General features: G+C 42.0%; 1 pseudogene; it reads left to right on the top strand.

The window, feature by feature from the left end:
* LOC123094095 (U-box domain-containing protein 33-like) overlaps positions 1-12,528 on the top strand; it is a 35,493-nt pseudogene that overhangs the window by 22,443 nt on the left and 522 nt on the right.

Here is a 12,528-nt window from a genome sequence, read left to right as displayed (position 1 = left end):
GATAGGCCGGGCACGCTCGGGCGCATCCGCTTGACAAGCCCGGCCCACCACCGACCCCACGGATTCCCACAAAAAAACATAAGCCTCGTCGGTCTGAAACCCTAGACAATTCACTCTCCTCTCTCGCTCCGTCCTCTCCTTTCCCCTCATCGATTCCGATCGAATCCGGCGCAATGTCGAGCTCCGGCAGCCGCTCTGACGACGAGGTGGATCTGGAGTATGAGCTTGCCCTCTGCATCGCCTTCGAGCGGTCCAAGGTGGACACCAGAGGCAGCTCCGGATCTGTAGCCTCGCCGCAGCCGCAGCTTCCCCGCCGGCGCATCTCGGACGCCGGCGTCGGCCCCTGCCGGCCCATGGGCAGCTCCGACAGGCAGCCGGCGCAATGTGCATCTCCACTACCCACCGGCTGCTGCTCCCCATCGTGGGCAGCGGTGGGTACTTGTGCCCGCCATGCCGGCCCGGAGGCGCACACGGGAGTCGGAGGCGCGTGCCGCCTGCCACGAGAGGCAGCAGGCAAGGGAGTGGGGCGCTGTGGAGAGCTCTGTCCGCCGCCGACATGGGTTACCGGTGGAGCCCAACGAGAACGAGCGGCTCCTCGAGTGGGTGTACCGCCGGACGCCTACGACGGTGGAGACGGACGCTCAGCGGCTCCACCAGAAGAATGCAATGGCTCTCCGACTTGCTATCGAGTAGTCCGAGCGAGAGGCGAGGGAGATGGCAACGGAGGCGGCTTGGCTGGCCAAGCTCAGGCGCCAGCAGGACCGGGACGTCCATCGTCTCAAGGGCCTCGTTAGCGTCGACTCCTCCTCCTCCGAATACGACAACCACGCCTCCTCATCCGACGAATCGTACGATCCCGCACCAGTCCGGACGCATACAGTAGCGCCGGAGACCGGGAGGGCAAAGGGCCGACGACGAGGAAGTGGTGAAGAAGGTCTTTATTTATGTTTGATTATCGTTTTTTAGTGTTTGAACTTGTCCGGCGATGAACTGTGCCGATCTTTTGGATGATGTAAAGTGGGTTTATGTGCATCACATATCTCCGTTTCATGTCGATTTCTTTGTATGTTGTTTGATCATGTAGAGTAATTCATCACGTGCATACGTAGTATGGATATAGGGTACCGAATATGAGATACGCGGATGTGGATAGGGAGAGGCATGCCAAGTCAATGCCCGCGGACGCGTTCGGAAGCCCACGGACGCGCCCGGACGCATCCGCGGGCGTTTGAGCTAGGGCTCGGATTTGCTGCCCATGGCTGTGGTCTAATGCATCGAAGGAGTTGCCACGTCCATGATCTGCATGCATATCTCACGCCCAATTAGCGCCAACGTCCGTTGAATGCTGCAAGACAACCAGGCAGACGGCCCGCGTACGAGGGGTTCCGAACGAGGTGCACGGGCATTCTGAAGATCCAACGATGTTTTGAACAACTTGAACACATCTTAAAATTTTCATTTTAAAAAGACATGAACAATAAAAAAATGAACAACATTTTTTAAAAGCATGAAAATGAAAAAAAAATGGTTATATTAGTTCAAAATGTATTTCAAACAACATTTTGAACAATTTTAAAGATATATGAGGAGCGTGCAAACATAGGAACTAACATTTTGAACACAACTTGAACACTTGCTTTCTTTTTGGCTTCTTATCTGGCAAATGTAATTTTGTGAATTTTTAGGCTGTTTTTTCATCTTTTTAAAAACCAGGTTTTGCTCCATTATATTCTGTTTTCTTTTTATTATTTATTTTTTTCCTTTTTTCTTTTTTCCTATTTTCGCAAATGTGTGCACTTTGCACAAACTAAAAATAATGTGTTTCAAAAAAGTTCATGTTGATTGATAATGACGGAAATTGCAAATAACAAAAGCATCCAAAATTGTTGATAAATTTCAAGAAATAGTTAGGACATAGTTTTTTTCATGTTAATTATATTGACAGAAACTACAAGTTATAGAAACGTTCAAATTAGAACAAATGGCATGCTCACGGGTGCACTCGTCTGGCTTAGTATGGCACACTTCTCTCAACTGGTGGTTTTTTCAAAAAATAACCCCAACTTTTTACAGCAGCCTGGCACGGACATATGAAACATCTATGCCAGGTTTCAACGATTTCCGACACCGTTTGCACGTTGTGACACATCCAGCCATTTATCATCCCTTTTCACCGAGAAAACTCCAGAAAATGCATGATTTTTCAAAAACTGAAACAACTTGTCATGGGGCCTTGAATTGAGCATGCGAAAAATTAGGGGTCATATGATAAAGTTCAAAAAAATATGCTCTATACAACCCCTTCTCACCTATGCAAACACCCTCCATTGAACATGGTATATTTTTTTGCGGGTGTACATGATATATTTTTAGACATAAATGAAATGACTCCAACTTTTTCCGGTAGGTGGGTATGCCCATGGTAGTATCCATGCCTAATTTGAACATATTCTAACACAGGATGCAAGTTGCATCACGTCTAGCCATTTTATCAGTCATTATTCACCGAAAAATTTCTAGAAAATGCAACAACTGTCCAAAGCTAAAACAACTTTGCATGGTGCCTTTAAATAGGTCATACGCGCTCATGTAAAACTTTTAGGGATATTTGACGATGCCAAACAAACATGCTCTCATACGGACCTTTCTAGCCTCATGGACACGCTACTTTGAACATGATCTATTTTTGGACATAAATTTAATGATCCTACCTTTTGCCAGCAGGTGAGCATACCCATGATAGGCATCCATGCCAGGTAAACAATTTTCAACACTGTATACAAGTTGCGTCATGCCCGGCCTTTTATCAGCAACTTTTCACCGAGAAAACTCCAGAAAATAAAAAAAATTATCCAAAACTCAAACAATTTGGCATGGTGCCTTTAATTGGTCATATAATCTCATGGAAAATTTTTGGGGTCACTGGGCAATTCCGAAAAAAACGTACTCTCATATGGACCCTTCTCTCGTCTACTCGAACACCCTTCAATTGAACATGTTCTACTTTTGGACATGCATGAAAATCACTCCAACTTTTGCCAACAAGTGAGCATGCCCATGGTAGGCACCAATGTTTGAACGATTTCCAACACTGTATGCTAGTTACAACCCGTTCGGCCATTATCGCCCTTCTTTGACTAGGAAAATTCCTGAAAATGCTAAATTTGTAGCAAACCAAACAATGTGCTCTCAAACAGAGCTTTATGACCTAGTCGAACACCCTACATTGAACATGTTGTTTTTTTGGACATTCATGAAATGATATCAACTTTTGCCAGCAGGTGGGCATGCACATGATAGGCATCCATGCCTCAAGTTTAAAGGCAAGAAGTATTTAAAATCATAATTTAAACAGGTGCTTAAGATTGATATTTAAATTTCCCTTTTTCGCGTGTAAAAAGTATTTCATTCAGGAACTTTTTTTGTAAAATTTGTTAACTTTTTTTCCAAACGATGAACTTTTCTTAGATTCACGAACATTTTTGTTGAATTCAAGAACTTTGTTTTTGAAATCGGTGAACATTTTCCATTGCACGAACTTTATTCATATTCTGGATTTTTTTCCAAATTCATAAACTTCCTAAAAATTCATGAACTCTTTTCCTCCTTGGAGCCTTATGCGCCAGGAAAATAAGTTGGTGCTCACACCTGCCTTAGTGGGCTGCAGCCCAAGCACCTCAGTTTTCACTTCCGGTTTACCGCTTGTGATCATCAGTTTTTGTTTCCTCGCTATATTTCCTCGGTTTTCTCTTCTGCTGCTATTTTGTTAACTGAAAAACCAGTTGGCTGTTTTAAAACTAAAAACTAATCATGGATTTAAGAAAAGCTCACAACTTTATCAAAATTTCATTGATTTGAAAAACAATACTGGAATTTCATAAATTAGTTCGCAAAAAATGAAATTTTTCATAGATTTTCTTAAGAAATCTTGAATTAAAAAAAACTCATTACTTTGAAAAAGGATCGAAAAAATTAAAAAGGTCAGCGATTTGAAAAAAGTTCACAAATTTGATAAAAAAGTTCTGAAATCTGAAAAAAATTGATTGATTGAAAAGTAAGTTCATGAATTTGAAGAAAGTTCCTGAAATTGAAAATGTTTGTGGATTTGAAAAAAAAATGTTCACGAATTTGACAGACAATTTCACAAAATTTAAACAAGTTCATTGATTTGACAAAGAAGTTCGTAAATTTGAAAACAATTCATGATTTTTGCAAAAATTGCATCAATTTGGAAAATAAGTTCACTAATTTGAAGAAACACAAAATTGAAAAAAAAAATCATTGATTTGAAAAAGTTCACAAATCTGACAAATGTTCATGAATTTGAAAAAATATCAATTTGAAAAATTCTCATGAATTCAACAAACAAGTTTGAGAAAATGAAAAATGTTCATTGAATTTAAATTTTATGCGAACTTGAAAATATTCATTTATTTAAAAAAAGTTCAAGGACTTAAATAATAAGTTCATGGATTTGAAAAAATTCACGAATTTAAAAAACTGTTCATGAATTTAAGCAAGTGAAAAAGAAAAGAGTTAAATAAGAAAAAAAAATAAAAAAATAAAAAAGTCCAAACAAAACCAAAAAGAAAAAAGAAAACCATTCTGGGAAGATGTACGACAAGAAGAAAAAGTGATGTAACCAGACATAACAAGGGAGCTCTCCTAATTAGTTAGAATAGATGGAAGTAAACCATGAGGTTGGGAGTTTGAACCCTACTTCATGCCCCTTTTTTCTTAGGGTAAAAAAAGAAAGAATATTAAATGTGCCAGGCCCAGTACAAAGGTAGTGTGCTCCGGTTGTGTGATGCTACTCCCCGTACGACGTATATGGCGGGCGACCTATCGTACGTTTATAGGTTTGGAGGGGGGGGGGGGGGGGGGTTATTTGTTAGAAGGGATAAGGAGGGATTGTTGTAATCGTTGCATGTTTATTGCTTGAGCTTCGTGGGCATGTAGTCAGACTGGAGAATAATCCAAAGGTAAGCCAGTCGGTGCAGCCATAGAAACAGCCTGGAGCGGACGGCCTCGGGAAGGCAGTGGACTGCGGACTATGGCACTATAGCCAGAAGAGACGACGCAGTAGTAGCATGCGGGTCAGTGCAGCCGTGGGAAGAACCATAGGACGGCGACGCTGCGTCCTGATAGGGTGACATAGCGGCAGCTCGTTGCTCAATCGGTGAAGCAGCACGCATACTCACGGAGGACCTTCATGGGACGGTCTGCGGCGTGCGTCGCGGGGCCGGACGTGAAAGACGCGTTCGACCAGCTGCGAATAGGCAACACGGGATGTAGCCTGCAGCCATCCAGACAAATAAGTCCAGTTGAAGTGCAGAACATGGAGGCCAATCGCACACTGGAGACGCCGTTGTACAAGTGCAGAACAACATGAGGATGGATGCGCGTGGACGGAAGGCGCGAGCGGCGCGTGCTGCACCAGAGGACGGATGCACGCGGACGGCAGGCGCGAGCGCCATGTGCCGCACCAGACTGCATTGTTGAAGATGGCCGGTGTTGCCGCCGATGAGGTTGGAGCAGAGGCGCGTAGTAGATCGTCGGGGCGGCGGACCACGCAGACTGATCTACGGATCAAAAAACCAAAAAGAAATGCCGATCAAGACTACGGGTGCAAGAGAAAACCCGGACCAAGTGATCAGCAAAAAGACTCTCTAGGGCAGCCGATCAACTTGACCGGCTGACGAACCATAGGTACGGGCGGCACGCCCCTCGGCTGCTATCATAAAGATCGACCGCCTCGGGGGCGACACGATGAGGAAGCGGCGTCGGCTAGGGTTTGAATCTAGATTAGGCTGATACCATGTTAGGAGGGATAGAGAAGGATTGTTGGAACCGTTGAATGTTTATTGCTTGAGCCTCCTAGGCATATATATTGGAGTACAATGACTAAGTTGAAGTACAAGACAAGATTGGATAAGATTCTACGCCATCCTGTTTTTTCTAATAATCATAATATAATCAACGGTACCGAAGCCGGACTCTTTTAGTGCTTATTTGACCCGCTTTTACCTCTTTTGTGTATAATTTTTCATAGCAACCGTAAAAATAAAAAGGGGTAGTTTCTTATCCGCATCAAATCTGAGTTTCTTCTTATTCCAATCAGCATTTCACAAATAACTTCTGTGGTTGTTCCCCATCTCATGACCCATGCATGTTATTTTTCTTCCCCGGAGAATCATTTCTACAAAAAGGGTACAGCTGAGCGAAGCACGAGAAGTCTTGTGTAGTTGTTTTCATTTACGTTTGGGATGGATGATAATCCTAGAGGATTGCCCGCCTGGGCTGCCGCTCGTTGGAGCCTTGGACAGGCGTCTGATTCCTTCCCTAAGCAAGCCGCTGACCCTTTGCAACAAGCCTTGTGTTGCGTCTCGCGCTTTGCAACAGAAGCCTCGTTCCAATTCTTAAACTTTTTTTTTCTTTGTCCGGTCTACTCGTTGAGCTTTTGCAACAAGCCTCGTGCTGCGCTCAGCGCTTTGCAACACAAGACTTGTTACAATGCCCTTCGAAAAGTTTTTTTGTTTTTTATGCACTGTCCGCCATGTAGTTTGTGTTATGCTTGTGCCTCTTGCAACAAGCGTCATGTTGCCGACAGCTCAGTTAGGGGCACGTGGCGCGCGGACGACGTGGCGGTTGTTTCACACGTCCAATCTGTCATTTGGCGGGAAGGTTTTCTTTTTGTTCAGAATTCTCAAAAACCGTCCAGTTATCAGAAATCTTGTCCAGATTTATAATTATCACAAACATGTACGTAGGGATGGCAATCTATCGCACGACGTAGGTCATGGTGTCAAAGCGGTGACTTGAACCCGCACACTTCTCAAGGGGTCGAGGGCTTGCTGACCACTGTTACAACGGAGAACTATTGATGTGTAGTATGCTTTCAATAGGATTTATTTTCACCTCAAAAATTTCTGAATTTGAATTTGATTTGAAAATTTCGGCTGGAAAAATTCGGAGATTCCAAGATTTTTCAGAGATCATTTTTTCCGGTCCCTCCTGGAAAAAATCAGAATTGAGAAAAAAATAAACTTGTCTGTCACACCGTTTCAGAATTTCCAGTTACTTGATGAGTATAATCTAACTATATATGCTGATTCAACTCACTGCCAGCACCTCGATTACGCAAGGTTGATGCAAGCCAGCTGCAGGAGAAGGAGCTCAAGGTATATAGGAAGTCTGAGAAGGAGGAGATGAACACACTTTTAGACCAGTACCTCGGTTTCTGTATATCTTCTCTCAAGGTCAGCTAGACCAATTCCATCCTGAAAATCCTGAATATATATACGATTGCTATTCTAGTTCATCTCATCTTATGCATAATTGTTTTCTTGACAAATTTATAGACGCAAGCTGGAATAATGGTGATCGAGAGTAACAGCCCTGCAGACGGCATCGTCAAGCTCATTGATCAGAATCACATCACAGACTTTGTCATGGGAACATCTTCCTTCTCACTGTATGTCTAGACCAAATACGTAAAGCTTTCGTAACCAGGTTTCATCTAAACACGCACATCAAAATTGTTCACTGACTGCACCGTTTATGTACATGCACTAGAGCAAAGCACCGCGCACAAATCAAAATTGTTCACTTTTTTGTTTTTGAGGAACTGGCAGGAGCACTGCCTTTAGAATACCAAATGCACATCATTGGATACATTGTGAGTTATATTTTTAGAATGTACATGTTTGGTATTGTAGATGTAGACAGTTTTCTCTATACCCTTGGTCAAAGTTGGCAAAGTTTGACTTTCACAAAAATCTATAGCACTACATTGTGGAATGGAAGGAGTACTACAATATATCCATCTGTATCTATCTATCTGTCTGTCTGTCTCTCTATATATTTATCAATCTATCTATCTATTTTTCTGTCTATATCTATCTATCTATCTATGCTGATCAAATTCTTGTGTCGCAGGATTTCGCACGGTCGATGCAAGCCAGCTCCAGGAGAAGGAGCTCAAGGCATACCGGAAGGATGAGGAGGAGGAGATGAACACACTTTTGAACCACTACCTCGACTTCTGCAGAGATTCTCTCAAGGTCTGCTCAGCTAAAAACTGGCCAATTCCATTCTGAAAATCATGATGCATGTATTTTATTCACTACTTGTCGATTCAGAAGAAGAAAAAAAACTTTATTCTTTACAGATGCAAGCCGAAACGCTGGTGACCAAGAACAGTACTGCAAATGGCATCGTCAAGCTCATCGAACAGAATCACATCACAAACCTTGTCATGGGAACATCCTCCTTCTCGCCTGACGTCCTGACCAAATACACCTTCGTAATGAGGTTTCATCGATAAACACACACACCGCGGACTGTGCTTGTTTCTGTGCACAAATATATATAGGGCAAAGCACTTGTGTAATTATATGTAAATTTCTTATTTCATGTACGTGAATTAATGTCTCCGCTATTGTAAACAAGCGGCGATAAAACAGCTAGGATGCACAACCCATTAATCGGTATTAAAACGCGGCCCTTTTGTAAGTTGACACATAATCCAGAATTTGTCTTCCTTGTCTAGTATTACTTAGTTAGCAAATGACAATTAATCACAATACACTCCCAATAACAAAACACGACTAGTACATAATATGGATTTACTAATTAGTATGGCTTTACTTAGTATAACACACAATACACTCACAATCAGTATTACTTAGTTAGCAAATACTCCATTTAATATGTCTTCCTTGTCTGGTATTATTTAGTTAGCAAATGACACACAATACACTCACAATTAGTATGGCCTGAGTTATGTATGTTGATTGTATGGATGGTTGCTTTATTTATAAACCGGGGCGAAAGCCTATTTCAAAAGAGAGTTGTATATGTTGATCGTGAAATCTTTCATGTGGACAGGAAGAACAAAGCACTAAACTCAAAAGTTGCAGCTATTGTGCATCAACAAGCCAAACCATATTGCCAGATCTTCTACATATGCAACGAGACGCTTGCTTGCTCTAGGTATGGCCGGCCATGCATGCATTGCAGCCCTCGGCTCGACATAAAAAAATTGCTACATAGAATCTGTGAATTTAGTTTCTCAAAGAAAAAATCTGCAAATTTGAGCTCGATTGACTACCCAAAGTTATTTCCAGCTGACAAAACAACGGTTCATCATTTTCAGAGAGGCCACTCAGCGTTTGATAAAAGTAGAGTCACCGCAAAGCGGCTACACAAGCACTGATTCAGACCGATCCGAGTTCCCTACAAGATCCCAATCACTATCACTAGGGCGTACAGGTTTCTTCGGTTCCACAGATCAAAAAGCCCTTCAACAAGAGTCCAAGCAGCCAGTTAGCTATACATATCCCTTGTCAGCATCGATAACAGACAGCACGGAAACCATACTAGGTGCAAGGGGCCGGTCAATTCATACAACGACATCAACAGGTTTCTCCCCGAATTCCCGCCAGTAAATCTTTCGAGGATCTTCACCAGTTCTAAAGGATTTGGATAATATGAATGGTTCAATTGTACCTGTTTCAGTTGCAAGCTCTAAAGAACATCAACACTCTATGGTAAGTCATTTTGGACTGAGCAGAGTTATCATCTAAGCATAGCCACAGCTTGTTCATTTCAATTGTCGTAAATTTATAGCGAGAAATGCTCGTCCATTATCCAAAAAAACTATTAATGTGAAATCAAGTACTCCATCCGATCCATATTAATTGTTGCTGATTTAGTTGACAATTAATATGGTTTGGATGGAGTACTATGTGGTTAAAAATGAGTATGCAATATAGGCCACGTGCTTGTGTGAACATCGGAGATGTGACACTTTCTTCAAATTATAGTAAGGTAGTTTAATACTTCATGTACTCCACTGAACAACAGAAGTCAACAATAGAATGTGTTCTACTTAACTACGGAAGTCAACAATAGAATGCGTTCATGGCTGTAGTCACATTCAACCAGTAGTGTATCTAACACTTTCCACTAGCTAGCACTATGTAAACACTAGAGATGATACCTCGCATGGCAACGCGTGTGAATTGGTTGTATGCAATTATTTCAAGAGATTTGGTTGTATGAAAGATTGGTATGCGGATTAACAATTTGAAAATTGAAACTAAAATACATATAATATTGTACTCCCTCTGTAAAGAAATACTCCCTCCATTTACTTATACAAGGCCACTATGGAATATATGTTTTGCATCTATACAAGGCCACCAACAGTAATCGAGAAAAGAATTAATGGTATTTTCTCATACTAGCAACCTGTTTAATACTTGCATGCATGCCATCATAATGACATTAGCCGCTTCCTCCACTCAGTTTTCTTGCATGCATGTTGCGTATTAATGATCACAGTAAACGAAAAGAAAAGTTGCCTTGCAAATTATGCATTAAATTTTACCTTTGGTACCTGTAATATGAGTTTGTGGTCTTGTATATAAAAATGGAGGGAGTATAAGACATTTTAGATCACGTCTTATATTTGTTTACAAAGGGAGTATTTGATTGTTGTATAGTTGTAGAATATTTATTGAATATAAGTAGTATGCATGGTGCATGGTAATGTGGGTCTTCTGCATGCATGGTGGCATGGTGAGATGGCATAGTTGCGTGTTGAGAGAATTAGAGTTAGTGGGGATCGAGTAGGTGTACAGGATTCCACCTTTTAATAACTTAAAATCCTGCTGCTATTGCTCTATCATCTAGATTTTATTTTACCAACTAAGGTCTTTCGTTTTTTGTCGTAGTTGTAATACTTATTGGATGATGCTGGCATACCTATTGAATTCAAAGCAAACATGTGTATTACAGATAGAAACCGCCGTGCAACGAGAAGTGTTCGGGCAACTACAGCTACTCCTTGATGATCATGAGTGCTCAAAAAGAGAAGCAATTGAGGATCAGCACAAAACAGCAAGGGGTCTGTTTGAAAATCCTATGATGGTATGCTATTTGTAATTGCCACATGCCTTCAACCATCCATTATTGATGCCTAATATGTTATTGTATTTTCCCAACTTTTCTTGTGTAAACACATGGAAATTGTGTATGTTAGATGGTGCACCTGTCTCTCAACTAAGCCAATTGTTTTCTTGCAGTCCAAAGCACAGGAGAATTCACTCCGCAGAGAGAAAAATGAGCTAGAGGAAAGACTAACCAGAGAAAAGGCTGGACTCGAAAAGGAACGCCTCCATTTATACAATGAGCTACAGAAAGCAAATGAGCAACGAGCAGAACTTGAGAACGAGCTTCTGCAGGCAAACTCCCTAATGGAAGAGCTACAGCGCGAGAAAGAACATGTTGTTAAGCAGGCTGAAGAGATGCGCCAAACAAACGGTAGCGGTGCATCTGTATTTGGCTCTACCAGTACTAGTGCCATTGTCTTAACAGATTTCAGCTACGCGGAAATAAAAGAAGCGACAAACAACTTTGACGCCTCCAAAAAGATAGGGGAAGGTGGGTGTGGAAGCGTCTACAAGGGATTTCTCCGTCATACTACTGTAGCCATAAAGAAACTGAACAGTGAAGGTGCAAGAGGAGATCAAGAGTTCAATGATGAGGTAATTAACTAGTAACTCTTAGTATTCCTTTCTTTTAATGCATGCCGCAAAAACATCATATATATTACTAAGAGTAGACATGCTGCCAGCTAAGGAAACACTAGTAAAATGGTGCATCTAAATATGTGATTTTTCCTCTCATGTGTATCAATTACAGGTAGAAACACTCTGTGGGATGAGGCATCCGAACCTTGTCACTCTGATAGGAGCGTGCAGGGAGGCCAGAGTGTTGGTCTTCGAGTTCTTGTCAAATGGAAGCCTAGAGGACTGTCTGCAGCGCGAGAACCGAAGAGAGGCACTCTCATGGCGAATGCGCGTCAGAATTGCTGCAGACATTTGCACGGGACTTATCTTTCTCCACTCCAACAAACCAAAAGGCATCGCACATGGTGATCTCAAGCCTGACAATGTCCTTCTCGACGCCAACTTTGTTTGCAAACTGGCAGACTTTGGGATCTCTCTCCCCTTGAATGTCACAAACACCACTATCACCCCTTACCACCGAACAAACCAACTCAAGGGCACAATGGGATACATGGATCCAGCATATATTGCGTCAGGGGAGCTCACGGCACTAATATGACGTCTACTCCTTTGGAGTAGTGCTGATGAGATTGCTAACTAGCAAGAGCCCCCTAGGCCTTCCACATGTCGTGGAGGCAGCATTAAGAAAAGATAAGTTGAAGACATAATCGATACTTCTGCTGGGGAATGGCCACCTAAGTACACTAAAGAGTTGGCAAAACTAGCACTGAGATGTTGTCGTTATGAACGAAAGGAGCGGCCTGATCTCGGAAAGGAGGTCTGGGATGTCTTCGAAGCTATGATGAACTGCCCAGACGATAAATGCAAGCCACCAAAGTTTCTCATATGTCCAATAACACAGGTCAGTTAACTAATCAAAGAAATGAATATCTTATGTTTCTCTCTCTTTAAAAAAATGGTTATCTTAAGTTTTCCTGAGTAATCACCTACA

Source organism: Triticum aestivum, chromosome 4B (assembly GCF_018294505.1).
Source record: "Triticum aestivum cultivar Chinese Spring chromosome 4B, IWGSC CS RefSeq v2.1, whole genome shotgun sequence".
NCBI classification, from domain to species: Eukaryota; Viridiplantae; Streptophyta; class Magnoliopsida; order Poales; family Poaceae; genus Triticum; species Triticum aestivum.
The sequence above is the reverse complement of the archived record's forward strand: the minus strand, read 5'-3'. Positions and strand labels throughout refer to the sequence as shown.